We start from the raw sequence: 23,334 nt of genomic DNA, 5'->3' as shown, positions 1-23,334 counted from the left end.
TAATTACTGTCAATTGTAATGCATCAAAAATGTATTGCAAATATTAAAGCATTGTGTAAGTACAGGGAAAAAAATCGTAAACTACTCCTTAAGTGTATTTGTTTTCCAATACATCAACCTGCAGTCGCAGATATGTCAGACCAGCTCAGACCTGTGGATTATCTGATCAATAACAAACAAGAATGAAAGTATTTTCGATTCACTGGAAAAAGTCAAGGAACAGAGAAATAATAACAGAAGCAGTAATTCGATCAGAGGGAGCTGTAGTAGGTGGCACAAAAACGTAGGACAAATGTCAAACACACAAACAAATAGCACCGCTGAAGTGAAAAAATATGAGTTATCAGAGTGTCTTTTAGAAGGGCTCCATGGGTCAAGCCACCTCCTCCTCCTCAAGAAGTGTTCTTGTTGGAAGAAAAAAAAAATATTCATGGAAGTAAAATCATGTGAGGCTACAGCATTTGTTAAATACATGGTCCCAGTACTTAAGCCATGATCACATTGACCTTCCTGTCGTTTTTAGACTTGAAAACAAAAAGAGGAAAAAACATGGGGCTTAAGAGCATGAAAAAATAACTCTTTTCTATATCCTGATGTTTGCAAATGCCTCTTTACTTAACAAATAGATTTTTCTTCCTGTAACTTCAAGCTAATGAAAAGTCAGATGTGTTTGAACTGGTAGGAGTGAGCTGACAGTCCTACAAGACATTACAGAAAGAGTTCATTCTTTCTATTCTCAGGCAAAGGACAAGTAAGAACAGGCTTCTTTCCCCGCCTCCCCCCCCCCCCCCCCCCCCGACTTACTCAAACATATTCATTTTACCATTCCTAACTAGAGATTAAATTTAGGCTACACCTGCACTGACATCTACCACAAACGGCGTTGCTGCCCCTCTGGCAGTAGAGCTGAACCCCAGCACGATGGTACCCCACCTGGCAACCAGACCCTCCTTGCTGTAGCAGAGAAGCTGTTTCAATGATGTGCTTGGTCCCCCTGGCCTCTACCCAGCTGAGATCGCCTTTATTCTGGGGGAAAACCCCAGGACTGGGCAGCTTAGAAATTCCCCGGCCAGGGAGAAGCCCTCTGTCAAGCAGAGTGAGGAGATGGAGGGGAAAGAGAAGAATATTTGACGGCAAGAGTAATGAAAAATAGATTGTGGAGAAATGCCTGGAGGGGTGAGGTTTGGTAATAAAGTGCAGCAACAAAGAAAAGCATTACAGTCCAAGGACAGAAAACAGCGGAATTAATCCAGCAACAGGAGCTGCGCAGACCTACCCACAGATGGCACTGACCAGCATAGGGACACAGATCCATAGATAGGCGGGTGTTGCTCCAAAAACCCCAAACATCTGTCTCAGCCAGTGGCATCAGCTTTGCAAACACAGATGTTTCTGTCTCCAGCTTTCATGGCAGCTGACAGGTTATCAAAACATCAGGAATAAATCAATGTGTGACTTACCTCCCCAGAATTTCCCCCCAATTCTCTATCACCAATGCCAGCAGTTCACAGGAATGGTCACAGCCATCTAAATTACGCCTGCCCTGCTGATTTTAAAAGATGGTCTGACAGATAATGATAGGAATAAGCTACCCATCTCAGGAGCTCATCTAGGACCTTGTTCAACCTGATTGCTCTGAGAAGTGGGATAGGAACAGTTATGAAGGTCCTCACCACTTCCTTGTGCCTCTGCCAGGGCGGGCACTTGGCACAGGTGAAATAAGCGCCTGCCAAAGCTGCATATTGCTGGGGCAGCAGAAAAGGTGCGGGCGCTCCTGCCTGCTTCACCGGCTGGGTGCTGGGCTGTGGGAGCTGGGCTGGGCTGGGGCAGCTGCCTGCTGGTGCCCCCGTGGCAGGAGCTGCCTTGGCTGATCCCAGCCCCTTGGCACAGGCACAGCAAAATCCACATGTGCCCCCCGCTCGCCTTGGCAGCTCTGCAGCAGAAAGGCAGCCTGCTACTTCCCAAGGGTAAGGCTAAAATAGAGGTCACTGCTTAAAAATGGAGATTGCTTCAGTTCCCTGGGGTACAACCTTACAGAGAGTTCAGAGACTGAATGAGTGACCTACCTTGGACACGTAGGGGCCCTCTCCAAGCCCTCCCAGCCACCCCCAATATGTAGGACTCCAGATCTTTTAAAAAAATTGTTATTAGATACCTGCACAGGATCATCTGTTTGTTTCTTGCAGAGTTCAAGTATCTCCCTGCTTCACAAGTTATCAGCAAAAGGGCTTATCTAACCTACAGAAATCCTCTGTGGGCAAGAAATCCCGAATGCGTCAGACATCAGGATCTGGGAAGCTGTCACTCATAAAGACTTACTGGATGAACATTTCCTAAGTGCTTTACAGCTAGGTTCCCTCAGAATATTTCGGTCTTACTCTAACAGACATGAGGCGCATCATTTTATCCAGGTATATTTATTTATTGCTTCACATTATAATTTTCTTGGTTGGATTAAGAAGTAGTGCTGCTTGATTAAGTGCTTGCTTTGCATCACACTTTGAAAAGTACTACACACACAAAAAAAATAATCTCACAGTGCTGTAATAGTTAAAATCTTCAATGAAATTATCTTCCTAATCACTTTTAGGGCATTGCTCTTGTATCTGCCTCTCCAGATCATTGCTTTAACCGAATGTATTCACAGGTGTGATACACATTTATAAAAATACAAAATACTATATTCTCTATAAATATTTCTAAGTGCATCCTAAAACAAGAATCAAAAAGATCTTTTCTTCCAGCACTGTGTTGGGATCCCATAGGGGTTCTGTTCAGCACTTTCCCAAATGATAAATGGGGGAAAAGCCTGAATCCAGTCCTGGGAAGTGCTCCCAATGAAGACAGTGGGGTTCTGCTTGAGTGAAGACTGCGGAGGTCAGCTAATTGTTAGTAATTTTCCCCTTTCTTGTACAGCATGATGAAAATGCTGTGAAAGAGCAATCAGACTGCTGTGAAATTACCCACTGAAGAGGAAACGGAAGATTTAGTTGTGGGCATGGGCCACTTTGAGGGGTGGCTCAAGTCTTGCACAGCTTCAAAAGGGAACTTTTTAAAATTTATGCTCATTTGCCAAGCTACTATCAGTTTCGATTTCTTCTCACAGCCCTGGAGACATGATAGCTCTCACCACAACCTCAAAATACGCTCACCTGCCTGATGTTCTCCTTGCGGACTTGGCCACACTGGTAATGCAAATGTGTCACACGGGAAAAAAAACCAACAAAAAAAAACCCCAAAACAAAAACCCCAACCAAAAAAAAATATTGTTAACACTTTTCCCTCCCCTTCCAATGCCGCAGTCCCTGAAGACACTAAGATTTTCTCATATGTTTTGTCCTATCTGCTCTTTCTTCCATGTGGATAGAACAAATCACACCTCTCCTAATTAGCAAACCATCTATGCAGAGGAATACAGACAGATGGACTGCCTGCGGTATTGTTAACCACCAAAATTGCATGGCGGCCCTTTCAAAAGCATAGACTAGCTTAAAAATCAGCGTGGAGCATAAAGACTCCAGCCTGGCCCATGGAGTCCTTCACTAGCACAGGCAACCACGATGCACCGTTTCATTTTCAGCTGGTATCTCCACACTGCAGCTCGCTGCGTAGTCTGTTCCCACAGAACAAGGGTTCCAGGTCCTCATCCTTTAGTGAATTTTGGTCTTAATTCACTCAGGAGAAATTTATGCCACTCTGACTACATGTTACCATTCCTTTGCTTTTGCAGTCACCTCTTGGTATTTCATCCCACTGCGTCTACTGAGAACAAGTTGATATCTTCTCCAGCTTTGAACTGCTGCGCTGTTTTAACTGAGTCCTTTTGGGATCCTGTTGAAAGACAGGCTGTGATGCTGATGGGGAAGATAGAAAGCCCTTTTCCACACGTGTTCCAATTAACATTCATTTTGAGCAATTGTGACCAGAATTGTAAACAACACGCGACATGCAGTGGCTTGCATGTCTATATCATGTTCTGGTTTATAAGGAAAGATCTACAAGAATATTAAAGTCCTCCTCTTCCTCCATCATCTAAAACTGTAATATTCCAGTTATGGCAGAAATTTTTCATTTCTAAGTTCCAAAGCGTATAATCTTGTAAATTTTATTATTACTTATATTATTTTCATTACTGCAGCCCTCCCAGTCATCTATTCCTCCTATATACCAAACCTCCTCTTTTACTGGAAATACCTTGCTAGCTTTTGTATCCCTGGCAAATTTCTTTAGCACATTGCCTAGTTAACTGCCAGTCTCAAAACTGTTCCTAACGAACTCTAACTCCAGTCTAACAGAGTAGTTTTTCTTGTAGCACAAATACCTAATTATCTAGTGCCACTTTCCCACCCGTCCTACAAGTAGGTACTAAATACGAATGAATGAATAGAACAACTTACAAATTCTTTTTATTTTGACCCTGTTTGCATTTTGCAGCTCTTACTGTAACCGGAACAGGGAGCTAGCACAAGTTACACAGGCTCTAGGTGCTAGGACACCACAGAGATGGCCCCAGCAGCACTTGCTGCTCCATCACTGTGTGGTTTCAAGTACAAGCAATAACTTGGTCAATTAGTTTTGTTGCAAACCAGGACATACAAACTGTTAAGGACCGATTCCTTAATGTTACTATGATGCTTCTCCTTTGTAAGCAAGCACATTCAGAATTAATTTGGGTGCCTTCTTAAGCAGACATACTCATGAAAGCTTTTGGGATGACCTGGCACGTTAATGGCACTGTAAAGTACCTGTTACAGTTTTTTTAAAAAAAATAAATCCAGAGAGGATCAAAGATCTAGATGATCCTTTAGTGGCACATAGTAAAGAGACATCAATTTACTCATTCTCCTGGGAAGCAAAAGGCTGAATGGAACTGCAATTACATGGAATTAGATGTGGTCAAATTGCCTCCTTCTGTGTCAGGCATTAAATGCGAGTTCAGTTCTTTGTGCCTGCTGAACTCGCCACGGAGGAGAACATCGTTCTGGCTACGCATCATGGCATGAGAGGAACGGGCTGCAGGGACCAGTACCAAATCAAATGAACTAAATACAGCTTCCAGTGTGCTTTCCACATGACCAGCACTTGCCCTTCCTTACCTATATCTGTGCCATAAAACATTTCTTAATTATTAAATTGCATAATGTTGGGCCAGAATGTGACTATTTTTGCTGTGGAGCAGAATGAAGTACATGCACCCTCTCTACACCCTGGACACAAAGGAGGAGGTGAGGAGGAATGGCTTTGCAGAGCAATTCAAGAAGTGCAGATTTGCCCTGTCCCCAGCACCAACCATGGAACACAGCCCAGCTTTAGTTTGGAAGCTGTGTAGCTGCCTTATGCACATACACTGCTATACTTAAGCTTTTAAAGTGCATATATATAGGTATGTATGTATGTGTGTGTGTATATACATATATAAAAGCAGGACTTAATACTGCTTCCTTCCCACATCAGTGAGGCTCTTGCGGTGCTCCCTGTGGAGCAATCTGCTTAACCCACCACAAACATAAAGTGGGCAAAACAAAAAAACTCACCCAAACACTTCTCTGTGCAGAGCCTAATCTGCCACCTTTACTGCAGTTCAGCACTGTTCCCCCCCACCCCGCGGGCACTGATTTCCACAGGACAACTGTCATCTCTGGGCACCCTTTGCAATACCACAAGGCACATCAAATGTGCACACCTACATGCATGAGACAGCAGCCTGTGTCTGCAGTTCACAGTGTAAAAACAAAACAAAACAAAACAAAAAAATGCCAGAAAGCCATAACTGCCAGCTCTGATGCATTACATTTTCCTACAATAGCCTTCAGCAAATTCTAAAGCTTAATATTAAATCAACTGTTAGTTGTAATTCTATATCTAGTAGTTAGTAATTCACTGCGTAAATTTCAGTATTACCCTTTGGAAAAAAATTACTATACTGCAACACCCCCAGCCTCAAACCCCCTCACCCACCCCGCCAGGAGCACAACTACCCACAGGAGCGGCGGGCGGACTGGGGAGCCAATGCATTTCCTTTCATGTTCGGAAATGGTTTAGGGAGCACATTATTTTTCTCTTTGAAGAATTTCCTCTCCTCTGACAAGTAAATAAGTTTCTAACTTTCTTGCTGCTTTTTGAGCCAGAAAGAAAAAGAAGAGAGAAAAGGGGGAAAAGAATCTGCAACAGGTCTACTGAATATTATTTACTCATTTTAGGAAACACAACAAGGATACTTTATAAACTAATCCAGCTTTACAATGACTGCAATGTTGTCTTCAGTTTTTTTTGTTATTGGATAATTTGTCAGTTCTGGCACTTTGGCAAGCAATAAAGTAAGGAACAACTACTAGAAGTATAAGAAAATTATTGAATCTAGCTCTTCCTCTTTAGTGTATTCTAAACATAAGCTGATTTTAAACAAAATAGTGTTGGCAGAAACAAAATAACCTTTAGGATTTATGAAAGACACAGCACTAAAATAAGATACTTGTGTTTCAGGGTTTATTATTATTATTATTTTGTTTTTTCCCTCTCCCTCCCTCCCAGATAGATCACTTTCCGTTAAATGGTTTGAGCTAAACATGAAAAATCCCAATCCCCGCTTAGGTAAAGCTTCAGTTTGCATAACTGGTAGCTCTGAGAAAAAAGAACATTACAGTGCTTCAGTTCAGATGTGGAACACTGAGCACAGCCACGTAGATACAGCTGCATCTATTTACAATGAATTTTCTGGAACCTAAAATTAAAGCCACACTTAAAAACCCACATACCTGCCTCGACTTGCTCCATTTCAGTCTGGCGACAGAAAACAGGCAGACATTTCCAGTGCAGAGTGTACAGTAGAAAACGGATGCTATTGCTGCCCATCTGCTCCAGAGAATCCAGTCCTCCATGAAAGCCGGAGGCTGGGACACTTCCAGAACATCCCCCAAGACACAGAAAACCTCTGCTGCCCCTGAGTAAAAGGGATTGACACATACCAATCAGTATTTCCACACGTGCAACTTGTACAACACACCAGAGGAAAAAGAAGAATTAAAAAAAAAAAGATTGTATGTAGCATTAGTGCCCTAATTAGGTACAGATTTATTGATGGCTCACGCAACCAAACCATAGTGGTTGGAGCCAGAGTTTATTTTCTCTTACAGATTGTCCTAGAAATGAAGTAGACTCATGAGGTTTTTAACCTATTAAATGATCACAAAAGACTGGGAACTCGTTCCACAAGAACAAGAAAACTATCAAAGAATAAAAGCTTCTGCATAGGTTTTGACTGCAGTCCACATGGCTGGTCCGCACCTCCCTGTGTTGCCTCTAACAACAAAGAAAACACACAAATCTAGAACACAGGTTTTGAACGTATAATTATATTACTACAGGTCCTTGATGAAGGAAACAAATCACTAGCTATCAAAAATATATGGAATTGACAAAGAAACAGATGTTTAAGTGTTCTAGGTTTAATTTGCTGCTGAATTATTGGATACATTCACTAGTCCTCATCAATATTTCAACCTGTAAGACTGTCATTGGCAGTGAGAAGCAGATAGAATGTTTTCCAGTAACATCTTTGAAAGGATAACTTAAAAAAAAATATGCAACCATGTCTGTTATTCAGATACAGCAGCTCATGTTTAGGACAAGAATGTGAGAAAGTAACTGCCAAAACAAGAGAGAAGAGTCTCCAACTCTGATCAATAAGCCGGCTGGATTTGTTTCAGTTTGTTTTTTTATAGATTCCAATGCAAATGATACTGAACGTGGATTTACTATCAAAAATACATGGTAGTGGATGAAAATACTATTTAAGGTAGAAAAAAAATCTTTCAGGCCATTAAGCCTTTCTTGTTACGTCCAAAACTGCCCTTATGATCAGCACTTTGCTGACTTGAGGGAGATGAAATGTTAACTGTGACATAAAAAGCACTGCAGAGTGGTACGTTCTGCTTGAACAGGAAAGCAAGCAAATCTGGCACATCTGTCCTCATCATATTACTGATCATCTCCATGAAGAGACAGTGTCAATATATGATCATCTTGTCTCAGCTTGTCCCACATACGAATTACAGGAGTTTAAGATGACTTTTGGAAACCCTGCACAATTAATAAGACATAAAGCAAAGGCGATGTTCATGCACTGGCAGACGTACATTTCATTTGACATTGTGTTGTCTGTTTCTCTAGCTTGTGCATTTCTGATGGCACTAAATTGGAAGAGTAAAAAAACCGCACATCTCAACATGCACCCCAGATTTCCCCCTTGAGTGCCCAGCACACCAGGGATGTGGGGAGCGACAAGTTTATGCGCAAGTAATTGAACAGAAAAAAACAACTTTAAAAGCCTGACTCTGCAGATTGTGTTGCCCTAAACCTTTTCCAGTTATATTATTTTTTTTTTTTCATTGGTAGGTACATCCTGAATTATCTTTTAACGATGAGGGCTTTTTTCCTCTCTGGACAGGCAGTGTGCTCCCAAGCAAGCTGCGATTTCAGTGGAAATAGGCGTTAGAGAAGTAACTCCTGGGTCCCGGCGGCCACTGGAGGGGCAGTGCCTGTCGTAGCAGCGAGGTCTGCTCTCAGGCTGCTCTCTTACTCCCTGCCTCCTTGCAAATAACCGCCACTCACCTGCTTCTGACAGAGGCAACAAGCCACGATTTAAAAATTGTGGGGTTTAACATGCTTCGAGACAGGCACATGTAGCTGTGCTGCCCGCGCAGCCCTTGCACCCTGACGAGGGCACTCTGTGTGTGCCGGGACATGTCCCGGGCGTCCCGCTGCATCCGTGCCCAGCTGTTCTGGGTGGTGGGCATGGAAACAGAGCCAGGGTCCTACCTGCGCCTCATGCTTCCCTGCACACCTACATGGGAAAGGCATCAATGGCCAAACGGGCAGCTGCCCAGGCATTAATGGACAAAGGAGCAAGAGCGACAGAGAGGGGAGGAGAACTTCAACATCCATTACTTCACTGCACCATTTCGTCCCCAGGGACACGATTTAGCTTGAAACACTGGTTGTGGCTGGAGATTTTACTTTTGGACTCTGCTTATGCAGTTTTGCCTTTTAGTGTTCTCTTGCATGATAATGATTCCACCTTTGCCACCAATTAAAAAAACTTACTCTTTGTCTGGTAGTCGATTTTAAAAATTAGATAATAGATCTTGCTTATTTTTTTTCCTTTTGAGAGGAGCATACAAAACATAAAACCAGCAACAGTTGTGTAGTTCCAAAGTTCTGTACAAACAGATGGTTCATGGTTTCCTGATCATTAAAAGCTACTAGGCAAGAGGCTCAGAAAAGGACCCTATAGCTGTGCAGGGACAGCCCAGAAGCCAATTACACACCCAGATAACATACATTGTCAGGAAATTATATTCCACAGCCTGGCACCTGCGCCTGCCAAGCAGTTTCTACATGAGCATTGACCAAGAATGTCAAGGTCACTGCTGATCCATGTGGAGGTGGAAATGGAGTTGAATCATTGCTGCCAGAATCATGACTATGTTCTGACAATTTAGTAATAGAATTGTGTGGAGATGATGACACTATTTCTTGCTTTCCATTCAAACCCAATGTAGAAAGGAAAGTATAGTGTAGAAAGCGTAGTTGGTGCAGCAAGGCAAAAATTACCATTTTTGTATACCTTATCTAAAACTTCCAAAGATCATGTTATAATCCCCTATTTTGTTACAATTTCTATTTATTATTTCTTATTTTAGTTTGACAGCAGTTGTAAAAAACCCCAATATCCTGTCCAGATAATTTTCCTAGCCAGACAAGAGAGAAGAAGAAAGATTAACTGACTCTCTCCGACAAGTCTGAGGACCCACAATAAACAAACAAGCAAGTACAGCATTTTGGAAGGAACCGGGTTCTTTGCAATCCCTCAGGGTCAGATTTCCCACAGAAAATCTGCACAAGTCCCACATCCTCTCTGCCCCCAGCAGCTCTCCGTCAGGTCGGTGGTCACCTCCAACCCCTCCTGGGAGCAGCTGAGAACAAACCCAGGGCCACTGTACTCTGCTTTTTCCATTAGCCCTGAGGGCCACCACTGCCCATGAGATGACAGCCCCTGTCCCCAGCCTCCAGCGATTCCCCATCCTGTCCCAGGTCTGGAGAGGTGGCTGGGCACGCTGTGCCTACCTCCACCTTCCGCTCCCTTTCAGGAGCCAACAGCCGCACAGGGCTTGTGTTTTACCAAATAAGATAAATTCTAATGTAGCAAAATGATCCAATCCCAGAGCAAAGGTATGTATCTCAGTTTGCCTCTGAGCATCTGTGGCCAGACTGTGGTAATCTAAAGGCGCCTGGTGCAATTAAGTTACAAATCAGTCATGGTAATTACAAGAAAACATTTTTAATTTTTAATTGTCGGAAGGGAAAAATAAAAGACAGTCTCCAGCACCTCAGTGAAAACAAACCCATATTCTAATTAAATGAATTTGAACATGAAATGTCAGAATGACAAAAATGATTCGTGGTTCTTTGCTGCTGAGGCTGGGTGAAATGCTGCGGTCAATGAAGAGCAACATGATCTTGCAGGTTTGAAAGACAGGAGAAACTCAGCAGTTACCCAGACCCAAGCAGTCTTCTAAGTCTTCATACTATGCCAGTGCAATCAGCATCATGTTTCAACAGGTGTCCCAGTAGAGAAATGAAAACAAATATTGTCCCTCATGAACTTTTAATATAGCAGAATAAGAAAGTGGACTTTGCTATTGTAAAGATGATCCTTGTATCATCACCTTTACTAAGCACTGGTAAGTGCCTGAGGAAAAGATATGGGCTGCTGTGTTCTTCCCTCTTTTATCCTTTCTTTTTCTTCCTTTTTTTTTTTTTTTTTTAAATTTCTGTACTCCGTCTTCTCTGCAGGCAAAAGCTCCTTCTGTTGATTAAGGTGAAATCTTCAGCAGTGCCCTGACCACCCAAAGAGGAGAGTGAGCCAGGAGGGAGACAGAGCTTGTTCCTCCAGGAGATGGGCACCCCCAGGGGACTGAGCCTGGACACTGTAAGCAGGAGCACCAGAGAGAAACGCTCCCCAGTTACTCTTTTTTTTGAAACTTTTCTCCATGCTTGTTTAGCAACAAGATCAACCACCCCAATTCAAATAATTTCCTTTCTTCACAAAGGAAATGAGAGCTTTGATTATTTTTGGTGTTACACAGAGGCCGTTGCTCTTGTTACAGGTTTTGCAGACAGGGAGAGACGAGGAACAGGAATGGTATTAAAACACAATCCCTTCTTAATAGTCTACAAGTATTTTACCTATTTTCTATTCCTTTTCCACATCTGAAAGAATATTTTCAAGCACATCTGTCACAGCCACATCCACTCCCAAACCCTAAACCCAAGTACAACCATTGGCTGTTAACATAAGCACTGTTCAACTGTTATTGCAGTGCCCCCCTGTTAATCACGGTTACGACAGTACTGCTCTGGGAGGACATACGGAAAGAAGAGACCGTAGCTTTGAAAAGCCATTTCCTGGCAGACTGGCAGTCTGGGAGACTAGAACCCACAAGTACTTCAAATTCACCCCATTTTGCTTCACCTTGTTCTGTTACAACAGACAAATCTGCTTTTAGGAGAGGCAGTGACAGACAGTAGCTTCCTCAAGGTCTTGCAAGACCTGTTCACTCAGTAATTACTGTAACTCAAACAGGCCCAGAGCAGGATATTTGGCTTACCTGGGTACAGTTTCTAGCTGTGCTGCCTGGCTCCTGGATAACGTAAAGCAAACCGCCTTGTTCTGAACCGCCAGCAGAACAGGGGTGGTGGTACTGCGATGCTCTCTGAAAGCTGTTGATTTGAAAAGGAAACAAACATCCTTCCCTCAAATGCATAAACACAACCCTCACACCCCTAATGTAAGAGTTTGGTAGGATGATAAATAAATATACTTCTTTTATCCCTGTTTATTGTATGGGGCTTACCTTCAACAAAAAACACCGATGAAATAACAGTATATTACCACTGCTTGCAGGACCCCCATGTGACTTGCATGGAACAGCCAAAACCTTCGCTGTGTTTGGTGCCAAAGCGATGAAACATGCAAATAACTTTATTATTTTAAAGTTGTGTCACAGCTTGAGCGCTCTTCTGTAGGCCAGCCCTAAAAAAAAAAAAAAAAAAAAAAAAAGATTTTAGTGTATGAAAAACTGGCCATTTGAATCAAGTTTTTAATAAAAGTAAATGTAACCTGGAACTTCAAACTTTAACTCTAGTTGCAGCTCCAGCACAGTAACCATGTAAATAATCTAATCCCTTCCTAATAAAATGCTGTTTGTCCTTGATCATTATTTTTCTTAATTGAAATACTTTAGATACTTGGAACAAAATTGCTGTGCAGCACAATAATTGCATAAAAGTTGTTTCATTTCGTAACCTGCCAGTACACTATGTCCTACATTTCAACAGTTTTCTGGGAAGCTCCTTAAAGGCATCTTTAATCTTTAATAACTCCCTGGAAATCTGAAACGGAAGGAAAGGTAGGTCATATTTTTGGGCATCCCATTTTTGATAGAACTCTTTGAACTATGTAGTTGTGATTGCGTATATATATTCTCTGTGACTTAGATTCTGATCTAATGAAACTTTAAAAGCAGTGAGTCTAATTCCAGGAGGAGTAACTGGTTATTTTAACATTTTCTGAATTATAGCAACCTGTGACATCTGTGTCTTCATTTCATATAAGGGTGATCAGCACAGCACACTATGTTCTGACACCAGAACTGCCCTTCCTGCAGCCCTGGGTTTGGGTCCATCCCATCCTGGACAGGTCAATTTGCCCTTGAACGCACATTAGAGAAACCGCTGCAAATCCTTCTGCTTGCATCTTGGGTGCAAGACTTCTGTGCGAGGCTGCTGCTGCAGAATAGCCATGAAGCCCACAAGCCCATGACTAATTCCCCGGGTTCATCTCGGGCGTGTGGTGGGGATGCTCACAAAAGGCTTTTCATTTGTAGATTGAACTGCCGGAGCAGACCTGCAGTCTGTGGATGAAGTTCATTTCTGGCCCGACACATGATTAATGCTAATGGGATGTGTGACAACTGGATTGAATCCACAGCAGCTCGACAAGGGGCGACTAAGAGAAGAAACTGCTGAAGAGGAACGGACAGTATGAAAGCCAGGTCTGTGTAAGGGCTGTGCAGGATCCTCAAATGCACACTACGTTAACAGACTTACCGCCCATTTATTTTAATAGGCTCTGTTTACTTACAGACTGCGTTCGGGAGGTGGCACATTTACTGCCAAATATCTATCCCAAAGTCTTACTAATTTGCTAGCATGGATCAAGCCTGTTTCCAAGATGATCCTTTCATCCTTCCCCAGCGTGTGATAAATTCCCCCCAAGACAGTGTGTGCATCATCAATAGACACAGATAAGCTCAGCAGACAACAGGGCATAAAGTGCTAATTTACCCACTCCTGTGATGAGCAGGCTGGTCCAACGCTCCCGCAGCAGCTAAAACCGATCAATCCCTTCCCCTGCAAAGTGGCAGGGAGCAGAGAGAGCCACCGCTGCTTTCCCAGCGCTTCTGGTACAGCAAATTTTCTCTACCTGTTTGATCTTACTGCACAGGAAGGCATTTGCTAGAGTCAGCAGGCATTTTCCCAAGCCCCATTAGCACCGAGCAGGGGATGTCTGAGTCCCAGTCCATCACTCACACTAATTGCTGCCGTCTCGCGAGCAGACTCGCAGTCCATTTTGAGGACACCAGCGTGCCGTGGCATCTCCCTTCGAGCAGTGACACAATATATCAGAGCTTCTTGATATTGCCCTGAAAGCCTGCCTTCCTAAACGGCCATCATGGTCTTTTTTGACAACTTCCTAGCTCATTTATTTGGCATTTGATCACAGGTTTTGAGAAATTATAAAAGTCCTCTGAAAGCTATGATCCCCAGAGTAGCTAAAGAGGATTTGCAGACTTTAATCCCCTAACATGCCCTGTAAAAAACACAACTACTTGAAAAATAATCGTACATGCCATGTGCATTTATGCTATGTGTTCCATCAGCGATGGAACTACACAAAATGCTGGGGGGCCTTGGACAAGACTGCTCCACCCTGCTTTCCACATCTCCAGCTCTGCTCTGAATTTCTTGCTTGCACCACTCTCTGCGACACCCATTGCTCCCACAATTCTCCCAATCTTTGGTACCATTCGATCCAGATTCAGGATACAACACAAGCCAAATCCAATTTCACAGTGCAAAAACATTTCTGAGGAATACATTTCCTACCAGAGGGTGTTTTTCGTGGACTGCCATTATGCTGTATAGAAGTGCAATTCTTCTCCCTGAATTTAGAAGATGAGTATTGACGTCGTGGAAAGGAGAGCAAGTTTACATCACAGAGCAAGAGTAAGCTCTTACACACATTGGTGATGGGCGCATAGGGTAACCCGGGCTGACAAATAGTTGAAAATTGTTATCCGGTTACTAACGTAGACACAAACTGAGCATCTGATGAATGATTGGCCTGAAGAAACCTGTGCCCTGGCAGGTCAGAAATGGAACTTGCAAGGGAAAAAAAAAAAAAAAAAAAGTTAGAGCTCTTCCCTCTTTGGTTGCTTTCAACATAAAATGTACCTTCAAACCCTTCAAAAGCAATTCAAATTCTTTGTCTGCCATGGTTTTCATGTCTGAAACTGAGATACTGGATTTCTTTTTTTTAACATGTTGACATTCCACCAGCATAGGATGGGTTTAATGCTTCCCGTTCATCATGAGGAATTCACATGTGACACCATCCATGGCAAGCACACATCTGTTTCGGTAGCGAACGTTATATAGAAATTTGTAACATAGATTACATTTTCTGTTTTCTTTCTGTACGACACGTGGGGGTCTGCTAGCCATACATGAAACAGAGCTTGACATCCTGTTTGTGTTAGCCTTTCCCTGGCCTTCCTGAAATAATTAAAATCAATTTATTACCTTCTCTTCTTCCTCTGATATGTGCAGAAAAGCAACACTCAACTGCTGAACCTGCCAACAAAATGCAAATACTTGATGAGTTACAAAGTTTTGAGTTGTGCATTTCACCAGCTTCTCTGAGATGAAGGGGAGAGGGGCCAAGAACTGCAGTCGTGGGTGTGTACAAATTTAATAAAATAGAGATAAATTGAGTTGTATTTTATCCCAAGTTATAGAGAACTCAAGACTGCAGCATGAAAAAAAAAAAAAAGCTATCACTCAACTTTAATATATTTTAATTGCTTTTAAGGGGCATGCTTGTTAGCGTCACTCCTCAAGAGCCTTGCTCAGCCTTGCTTTCTCTGACAAAAATTTTCTCAGAACCACTTAGCAGTTTTCAATCACAATCTGTCGCATAAAACACAAACAGTTTTGAGCAGGCCTTCTGCAAATGGACTGAGCTGCCAGCTTGGTCCCTCCTGCGTGAACAAGCCCATGCTGAAATACTAGGGTGCGGGTAAGCCAGAACACATCGAAAGCGTTGCTTTCAGAAGATTAAACGCTTCAATCCAATTCTTTCTTTCAATAAGAATGTATTAGTACTACAATGCCAGGAAAACAGACAGATAGCAAGATGCAAATAAAACTTTTCAGGCTTAAATTAAAGCATAGTGTGAAAGGGCAAAGCTGGAAGCCCACATTTTCACCTAGAAAGCCACTTGCCAAAAATAGAAGCTGTGCTGACCGTAAAGCAATAGGGGTTTGACCCCAAAAGAGCAGCTACTCACCAGCCAGCATCCCTGTCCAAGCAGGGGAAAAGGTCTGGTTCTAGAGATGTCGCATCGGGAAGGACCAGCAGAGTGCCTGCAGTCCTTGGGCACAGCCAAGGCAGGCTCTGAAATAGCGGTTGGCCAGCCACAGAAGAGGTTGTAGGGTTGATCGCTGCAAAAGAACCCAGACACGAACCCATTCCTGACCAAAATTGGCAAGGTCACCCGCTGATTTTGGCAGAGAGCAGCCCGTGTTTGCAAGGGAACAGATGAGGCTCTCCCATCTGCAGCCCAGACCGAAAGCCTTGCGTGACCTGGCTGGGGGGTAAGCCAGGCAAGCCTCACCGTGTACCGGCATACCCAGAGCCGTAACGCCTGCCAGCTAAGCTAAGGGCAATGCACTCCTGCTTTCGGGCTCCTTATCACCTCATTAGGCATCCCAAATACTAGTTAGGAATGAAAGTTTTGGAAGCAACCACAGAAGAAACAAAGTGGAGATACTAACTACATAAGAAATTGCCATTAAAAATTGGACTTGCCAGGGACAAGACAGGTTGTTGCTTGAAAGATCTAAAACATGCTGCAAATCAGGTGAAGGGAGAGAGGTGGGCTTTTCTGTGGGTGTGCTGCCCCCCTGCCCTCGCGGCAACCCCCCAGCGCAGGCTGCATGCTGTGCCCAGTAGAGCTGTGTCCCACCAAAGACTTCTACATGCAGTATCTTCACTGTGCCACTTCTTAACATGTGCCACTAAATTCATGAATGGGAGTAACAAATAGTGACAGTTTTTTTATACACACTGAAATCCCAGTATTTACAATATTTTTAATACAGTAAGGTTAAAGCCCAGCATTTAACAGCTTTTTTGTGTATTTTACAAGCAACAAGGGGAGTTTTATATTAAAGCAACCACTTCCACTAGAGCAGTCTTCAGCTGTTGAATGAGAAGTGTATCAGCAAGGCCTGTTTACATATTCAAAGTGATCTGCAGAAGATCCCAGTATCACTAGAGACGATACATGAGTAACAGTGGATAATATGATGTAATTACAGGGATTATCCCACCCCTGGGACCAAAAAAAAAAAAAAAAAAAAAAAAAGTGAAATATGAGCACTTTTTAATCTTACTGGGATGGAATGAACTCAATGATAACCATACTTTGTTCAAAAGAATTACTGTACTAATTAAGAGATGAAGGTGGCAGTTCAGAATCTACTCCTGACTGTCATCATTTCAGATGTCACATCAATCAATTCCACTGAGAAAATAACAATCAAAATGCTCTCTCAGTCCCAGCAAGTCAATTTGTACTATAAAAATCACTTTTACACAGCTGATTATTATGGTTTTCTATTAGGCACTCTAGTGAACCAAGATTGCCAACTATATTGAACAAAAGCAGATGCATTTATAAGCTAAAAATACATCTTTACATGGGCTGTGTGCATCTCTTAGAGTTAGACCACATGTTTTAAACTTTTTTTTGATTGCAATGCAATGATCAAGAGCCAGGCTGTGAGACAGTAGTATGCATTTCATCACATGTAAAATATGCAAAGGAGGTCAAAGGCAGGGCCACACACCTGAGTCCCAACGCATATGCATCTGTACTCTTGGGCACCTAAACATTTTTGTGTATCCCCAAGATACTCAAAGCAAGAAACACATACAACTGTGTGAAAGGACCATACTTCTTCCGCTGACCTTTGGCTGCACTGCTTCCCCTAATGAAAAATAAAGATGTATTCTAAAAAACAGTTTGTGGAAATGGCCTGATGCTTAATCGTGGCTTTACCCCCATAATTCACAAGGCAGGACCTGCATCCTGCATGCTCAGGCTTAACTCGGTATGTGCTGCAAGAACACAATGCTGAGGCAGTTAGACTGAATGTGATTCAACATTCGGCAGCTGTTTTCATCTTGAGTCATGCATGTGATGCCCATTAACAATAATGGTATTGATCCTTCAAGTGCTATGAGCAGGGAATTACAATAAGTTCCTGGACAAGCTCAGAGATCTGCTGCAGTCATGTCCTATTTAAATCCCTTCTGAAGACAACATACAAAAAGGTGCTTATTCAGTCATAACAATTCTCAAATACAACTAAAAATGGAACTATTGACAAATATTTATCTACATATCTAAAGAATAAAAATAATACCGCAGTAAAGATGTATCAATATAAGCACAGTGCAAGCCCATGAGAGCATGTAGGCAGTGTTGCTACCCAACTTCTCCAGTCCCCCCACTCCCTTTCTTTAAATCCTCTCAAATTCTCACAAGTGTCAACCCAGACTGCATGTGCATCGTTGTTAGTGCAAGAATTTACACATCACTTTTTGGCCTTCTGGCTTTTCTGTAGAATAAGCAATTATAAGTTATACCCGTTTAGGGAGTTATGACATGTATTAATCATGGCTGAAGTCCCTGTGTATTTTAACTAGGGGATTGCCTGAGAAAAATAGAATAAAATCCTCTTAGCAGGTAAAGCATCCTGGGGGAAGGCAATATCATGCCTAAGAGGCAGATGTCTTTAAGCGCCTGGCAGCTCCCACAAAGCCAGGCACATACAATTGAATGAACGTTTCTGAATTACAGAGTTCATAAATTCTGCAAAAGGTTGTCTTTCAAAGTCATAATGCCTGTAAGAAGTGAAAAGACTGAGAATGTGCACATGTTAATTGCATTCATGGGGCTCAAAAACTGGGTTTCAGGAGGTGCCATCCCTACAATAACATTAGCGTACAGCCAGGACATTCTGAGAGGAAGAGGTTTGTGAGCTGGTAGGCATTTGCAGTGAAGATACTCAAGAACAAGCAGGCTGCCCACAGGGGTTGCGGGGTCCTGGAGATGCTCAACACCTGAATGCACAAGGCTCTAAGAAACCACAATTCTAAATAAAAGCCATCCTGATGGAACAGATGAAATGAGGTCTGAGTAATACATTGGGGGGGAAAAATCCCCCAACACTGAACTATAATAGTCACAGTACTAATAATCAAGATTCTATGCCTTCTAGTAGACAACAGAAAGAAAAAACTAAATTAAAATGGCATTCTCCTCACTTCTATAGAGGTCAAAAAAATTACAAGGGACACTACTCACCAAGAGCTAATGAAAATATCGGGTAATTTATGACAAGCTTTTGAATTCTAGCCATCCCCGTGAAGTAGAAGACAGATGCAGATATATTTTGCTAAGGGAAAAAATGTTTTCAAAAGTTTTGGTTGCTTATCTATAAAAATAATTCATCTACCTTGATAGATGCGATAGAAGTCCCATGAGAAGGCTATAAGACATAAGCAAGTCTGGTGGAACACTGATACTGACTTTGTCAAAAATCAGACACATAAAATCCTCAAAGCTGTCAAGAAAAAAAAAAATCTCTTCCTGTGAGCTAAATTGTTTGTCAGTGGCAGGGGGCCAGGGTGGACGGAAAAAAGCATTAGAATTTTTCTGACCAAGTGCATCCATTTTATCACCCCTAAAATGTCAAACAATCCAACTCCCAAAGGTACCTTTTCTGGCAGCTGTTAAAACAAAACAAATAAAAACAAACACAAAGAAAGTAGCAGCTGCTTGGGTTGGTACCAATCCATTTTCCCTTTCTTTGCACAAATCTAAAACACTGTCATTTTTCCACACATCAACTTTCCTCTCCGAGGCCACCATTTGAAGGACCAACAAGAGATTTTGCTCCTTTTTTGGTCTAATTGCACCTATCACATAACACGTCATTTCTTTGTACAGTTTAAAAGAAGATACCAAATGAGCACAAAACCTATTTAAATTGGGTCAAAATAATTATTTTAATTAGCACAGACAGTGGGATAAATATGGACAGCCATGGAAGCTCTGTGTGAAATAATAACAAACTAGTTATAATAATGAATTTGGTTACCATCAGTAGTATATGAGCAATCCTTTTCCCTCCTCAGGTTCCCTGGGTCATGTAAAAGTTAGTAAATGTATGATTTACTAGACCGTATCTCTGTATAATTACCATTACCAAATGGCATCCATGGTTTATGAGCAATTAAAGTGCTAATATTTGTTCTTCCATTTCACAGTGGGGTTCAGTATTGCTGCACATACAGATGTTTAAGTTGCACAGCAATGTTTGTGATATCTTCGCTGGTAAAAAAAAACCAACAAACAAAAACAAGAAACCCCCAAACAACCAGAATCCACTCATATATTCAATTTTCCAGCATTAATATTCATGTTCGAGTTTAAAATTCACTTTCCTTAAATACTCTCCATCGCCTGCTATGTCTACAAATATTGTGCCTGATAAATTAATTGGCTTTGAAGATGACAAATTCAAATAAAGTGATAAAGCAAGTTCTACTTTGTCGCTCCCACCCCACCCCCCACCCCCCACCCCCATTTCCACTTGAGGATGCGCCGATTTTGTGATGTGGAAAGGGAAAATATCCTGAGGTGCTGAACATATAGAATAGGGTAATTACATGATTTTGTTCCAATTCTGACACAATAACACAATAGTTATCAGATAACACGATCTTTAAAGCTGCTTGATCCTTAAAGCTACTTGTAAAGCTTTTATTAAGTAGAATGAATCACCCCAAATTAAAGCACCTTCTTACACAGGCATTAGTTTGGAGCATCCCTATATGATTTAGAAAGACACAATCTTATTGATAAGTGTGGGTAGACTTTCCTAATTTTTGGCTCATAGGAGAGACTTAACCCATTTCTTGAAAATTAGTGTAACCCACTCTGTTAAAATTACTAGTCTAGAGGATGCCTTTCATTCCCATAGGAACCGTGAGACTTTGGGATGGGTTTGTGTGAAGTCCTCTCAGGGAAAAAGAAACAAAAAAAAACCCCATCAAAACCCAACCAACCAAATAAAAAACAGCAGCAAACTTGTATTTCTTCTTTCTACACATACTGTAACCATGCTATGGTCTCGGCAATGCTTTGAAGAGAGCAAGGTCGATCCATGTTTGTGCAAAGTCCCCGCATGCCAGGGAGCAAGCACCGCTGGCATCCCAGGCACCGTGCGCCCCGCTGCTTGCTCCTGCCCGCCCGGACTCCGCACCCACTTCTCCTGGGCTGTTTCCGTGGCACTAGAGGCAGGCACGAAGCCAGATTTGTATTCAATTGTTCCCTTCTTGCACTGTTATTCCACATGGTATCTTCAATCTTCTATTTCACTGCTTCACCCTCCGTTAACATTACGTTGTCTAATTATATTGTCCTCATTAGCACTTTTCTAGATTGTACAGCAAAACCAATCAATTTCAATTAGCATTTTTGTACATTATCATGATTTTTGTTCTCCAACAGAAAGTCACGACTGCTTTTCTAAGTTCAAACAAGTGCGTCTGTCCATCTAAAGTCCAAGCGAGTCACCTTTTCTGGCCATCTGTGGTGAACATGCGGACCTTAGGTAAGTGGATGGTCATGCCCGCGCACGCTGGCAGCACTCGGGAAGGGTCCCCTACAAATGCATGATGTTAGATACATGGCTACGTCAATAAATTATATCTTCACCTAAATTACTAGTTTGAAAGAAAAAGAATAAGCGGGGGAGAAGAAAGCATTCATCCTTACTCATGCATAAGGGGGTTAGTCTAAAGGGCAAGTGAAGCTCAAAAAAACCTCAAAGAAATGCTGGAAAGCAAAGCAGCGAAGAAGAGGAGCACTCACCCGCCTTCCCATCTGCACAAGGGATCCCGCCGGGATGCAGAACCACATCACACAAAGCCTCGCTATAATTACAGATCAAGGGATTTCAGCAACAAACTCCTTGCTGGCTCAGAGGTCTCGCTGGATGGGGTAGTTGAGATGCATTGGATTTCTGTGGAGCCTTTGAACTGGAAAATTCTCTTTAAGAGGGGCCCGTGGGGAAGACTTACCTGGCAGAGGAGCTCGATTACTGTCAGTGCAGAGGCATACAGATGGCAACAGTTCCACAGATCTCTCCCTGCCCCCAAAAAGAAAGGGTTTAAAGGGAAATTGCTTGTGATAGGCAAGGGTCTTCAACAGAGCTACCTGCCCTAAGTCCTCTCCTGAGTCTACCTCCATGGGAGGGAACGTTCTCCTCTGCTGCTGCTGAGTACAACACACTAAATACATGTCTACACGGATCCCAATTAAGACTAAAACTTAAAAGGAAAATACCAGGGAAGTGAATGGTGCACAGATGTTCAAAACTATTTTCGAAGGACTGCGGGAAGAACACCTGTCAGTGCTTGACAGAAATGAACAAAAAAACCCTCTCCAGTCTAAAAGGCAAGGAAAACCAAATCAATAAGACTTACCCTCTTCTCTTCCTTTTGAGACCTGATGCTGGCATAGGACAGAGACAACACAGTAAAGCGTTTTAGAGACTACAGCTGGCAGCACGTTTGTAGCCTGTTAAATTGTCTGGACTAAACATTAGCTCTGTCTCCACATTGTTAAATATCAATAATGCTTCTCTGTGCTTGTGAAGGATCTTTTGGGCTCATACTTCACAAGCAACTCAACTCAGAATGTTTGGTGATGCCCAGAGGGCTGATCAACCTATACTGACAAACGGAAAGAGTTAGACTACTTTAAAGTGGGTTATAATACTCCTCTACATACAGCATATTAGCGAGACTGTGTCTGGTATTTCTGTTGAGAGAGTAAAAATGACTTAGAAAACAGCCATTAGAACAACCAGAATTTGAACCTACAGATCTAACCTGAATGTGAGTGTGCACCAAGCGGGTGTGCTAACAAAGCCTGCCGGCAGCACACGTGGCAGTGGGTTAACACCACAAAGTTTTTTAAAGACTTCATCTGCAGAAAACTTCTATCATTGTAAAGTACAATGGATATTTTAAGGTGAAAGTATTTGTGCAAAACCATCATGGTTTTGACACTTTTCCCTTGGTGAGTTAAGGTAAATATCAAATTCTAAAAGAGAGATAATTACACAATTAAAAGCAGGCACAATTATTTATTTATTATTTCTTTGCCTGTGACAGAACCTCTTCCAGTTATTAATTAATTCCACTTAAAATTTAAGCATCCTATATCTCTATAAACATGAATTTAATTCAAAGTTGGTGTTTATTAGCAAGATAAATATGCTTATTACTCTAAGCATAGTGCCTAGCTGGCATACAGCCCAGATCGGACTTTTATCTCTATTGTATCTGCAGGAAGATTAGGACAGATTTCCACAAAACAGATGTTTTACTAATTAGGAAGAACCGCACCCAAACCCCAAACCTATCCTACAGCCTATTACCAGTATTTTCAGATGAAATGACTGAACACAAAAATCAGGAGATGTGCATCACAGCCAGAAATTTAGTGCATGGATGTGGAAGAGGACAGACATGGGTTTGACCAAGAGCCAGCAGCGATGCAAAGATTCAGTTCCCACAGCAAAGGGGCACTGCAGGTATAGAAAACAAGGAACTCATTCTGAGGCTATTAATACTAACAGCGGCTTTTTGTTTTCATTGGTAAGTACAAAAAATTTCCAAAAATTTCATCATAAGCTGAAGGTCAAAGAAATTGCAAGACAACCTTGGCTATAGACATGTTTTGGCAGATTAAAATCAAAACAAAGAAAAACAAAATATTTTCTATTAGTAAAATTGTAAGACAGAATTTCAGGTAAACCACTGCATTGGGATTTTGATGAGATTAA

General features: G+C 42.1%; 1 protein-coding gene across 16 annotated transcripts in view; it reads right to left on the bottom strand.

Annotated features, from left to right (window-relative positions):
* Nucleotides 1-20,050, bottom strand: part of GRM7 (glutamate metabotropic receptor 7) — a 417,449-nt gene extending 397,399 nt beyond the window's left edge. For 12 of the 16 annotated variants that reach the window (XM_080387562.1, XM_080387563.1, XM_080387555.1 and 9 more), the window contains exon 1: nucleotides 1,461-20,050. The gene's annotated coding sequence lies outside the window, so the exon portion shown is untranslated. The remainder of the gene's footprint in view (nucleotides 1-1,460) is intronic. The other 4 variants (XM_080387559.1, XM_080387567.1, XM_080387557.1 and 1 more) reach the window with 4 other exon arrangements.
* Between the last annotated feature and the right edge of the window lie 3,284 nt (nucleotides 20,051-23,334).

Source organism: Falco punctatus, assembly GCF_963210335.1.
Source record: "Falco punctatus genome assembly, chromosome: 4".
NCBI classification, from domain to species: domain Eukaryota; kingdom Metazoa; phylum Chordata; class Aves; order Falconiformes; family Falconidae; genus Falco; species Falco punctatus.
Note: the sequence above shows the minus strand (reverse complement) of the source record. Positions and strands in the feature narration are given on the sequence as shown.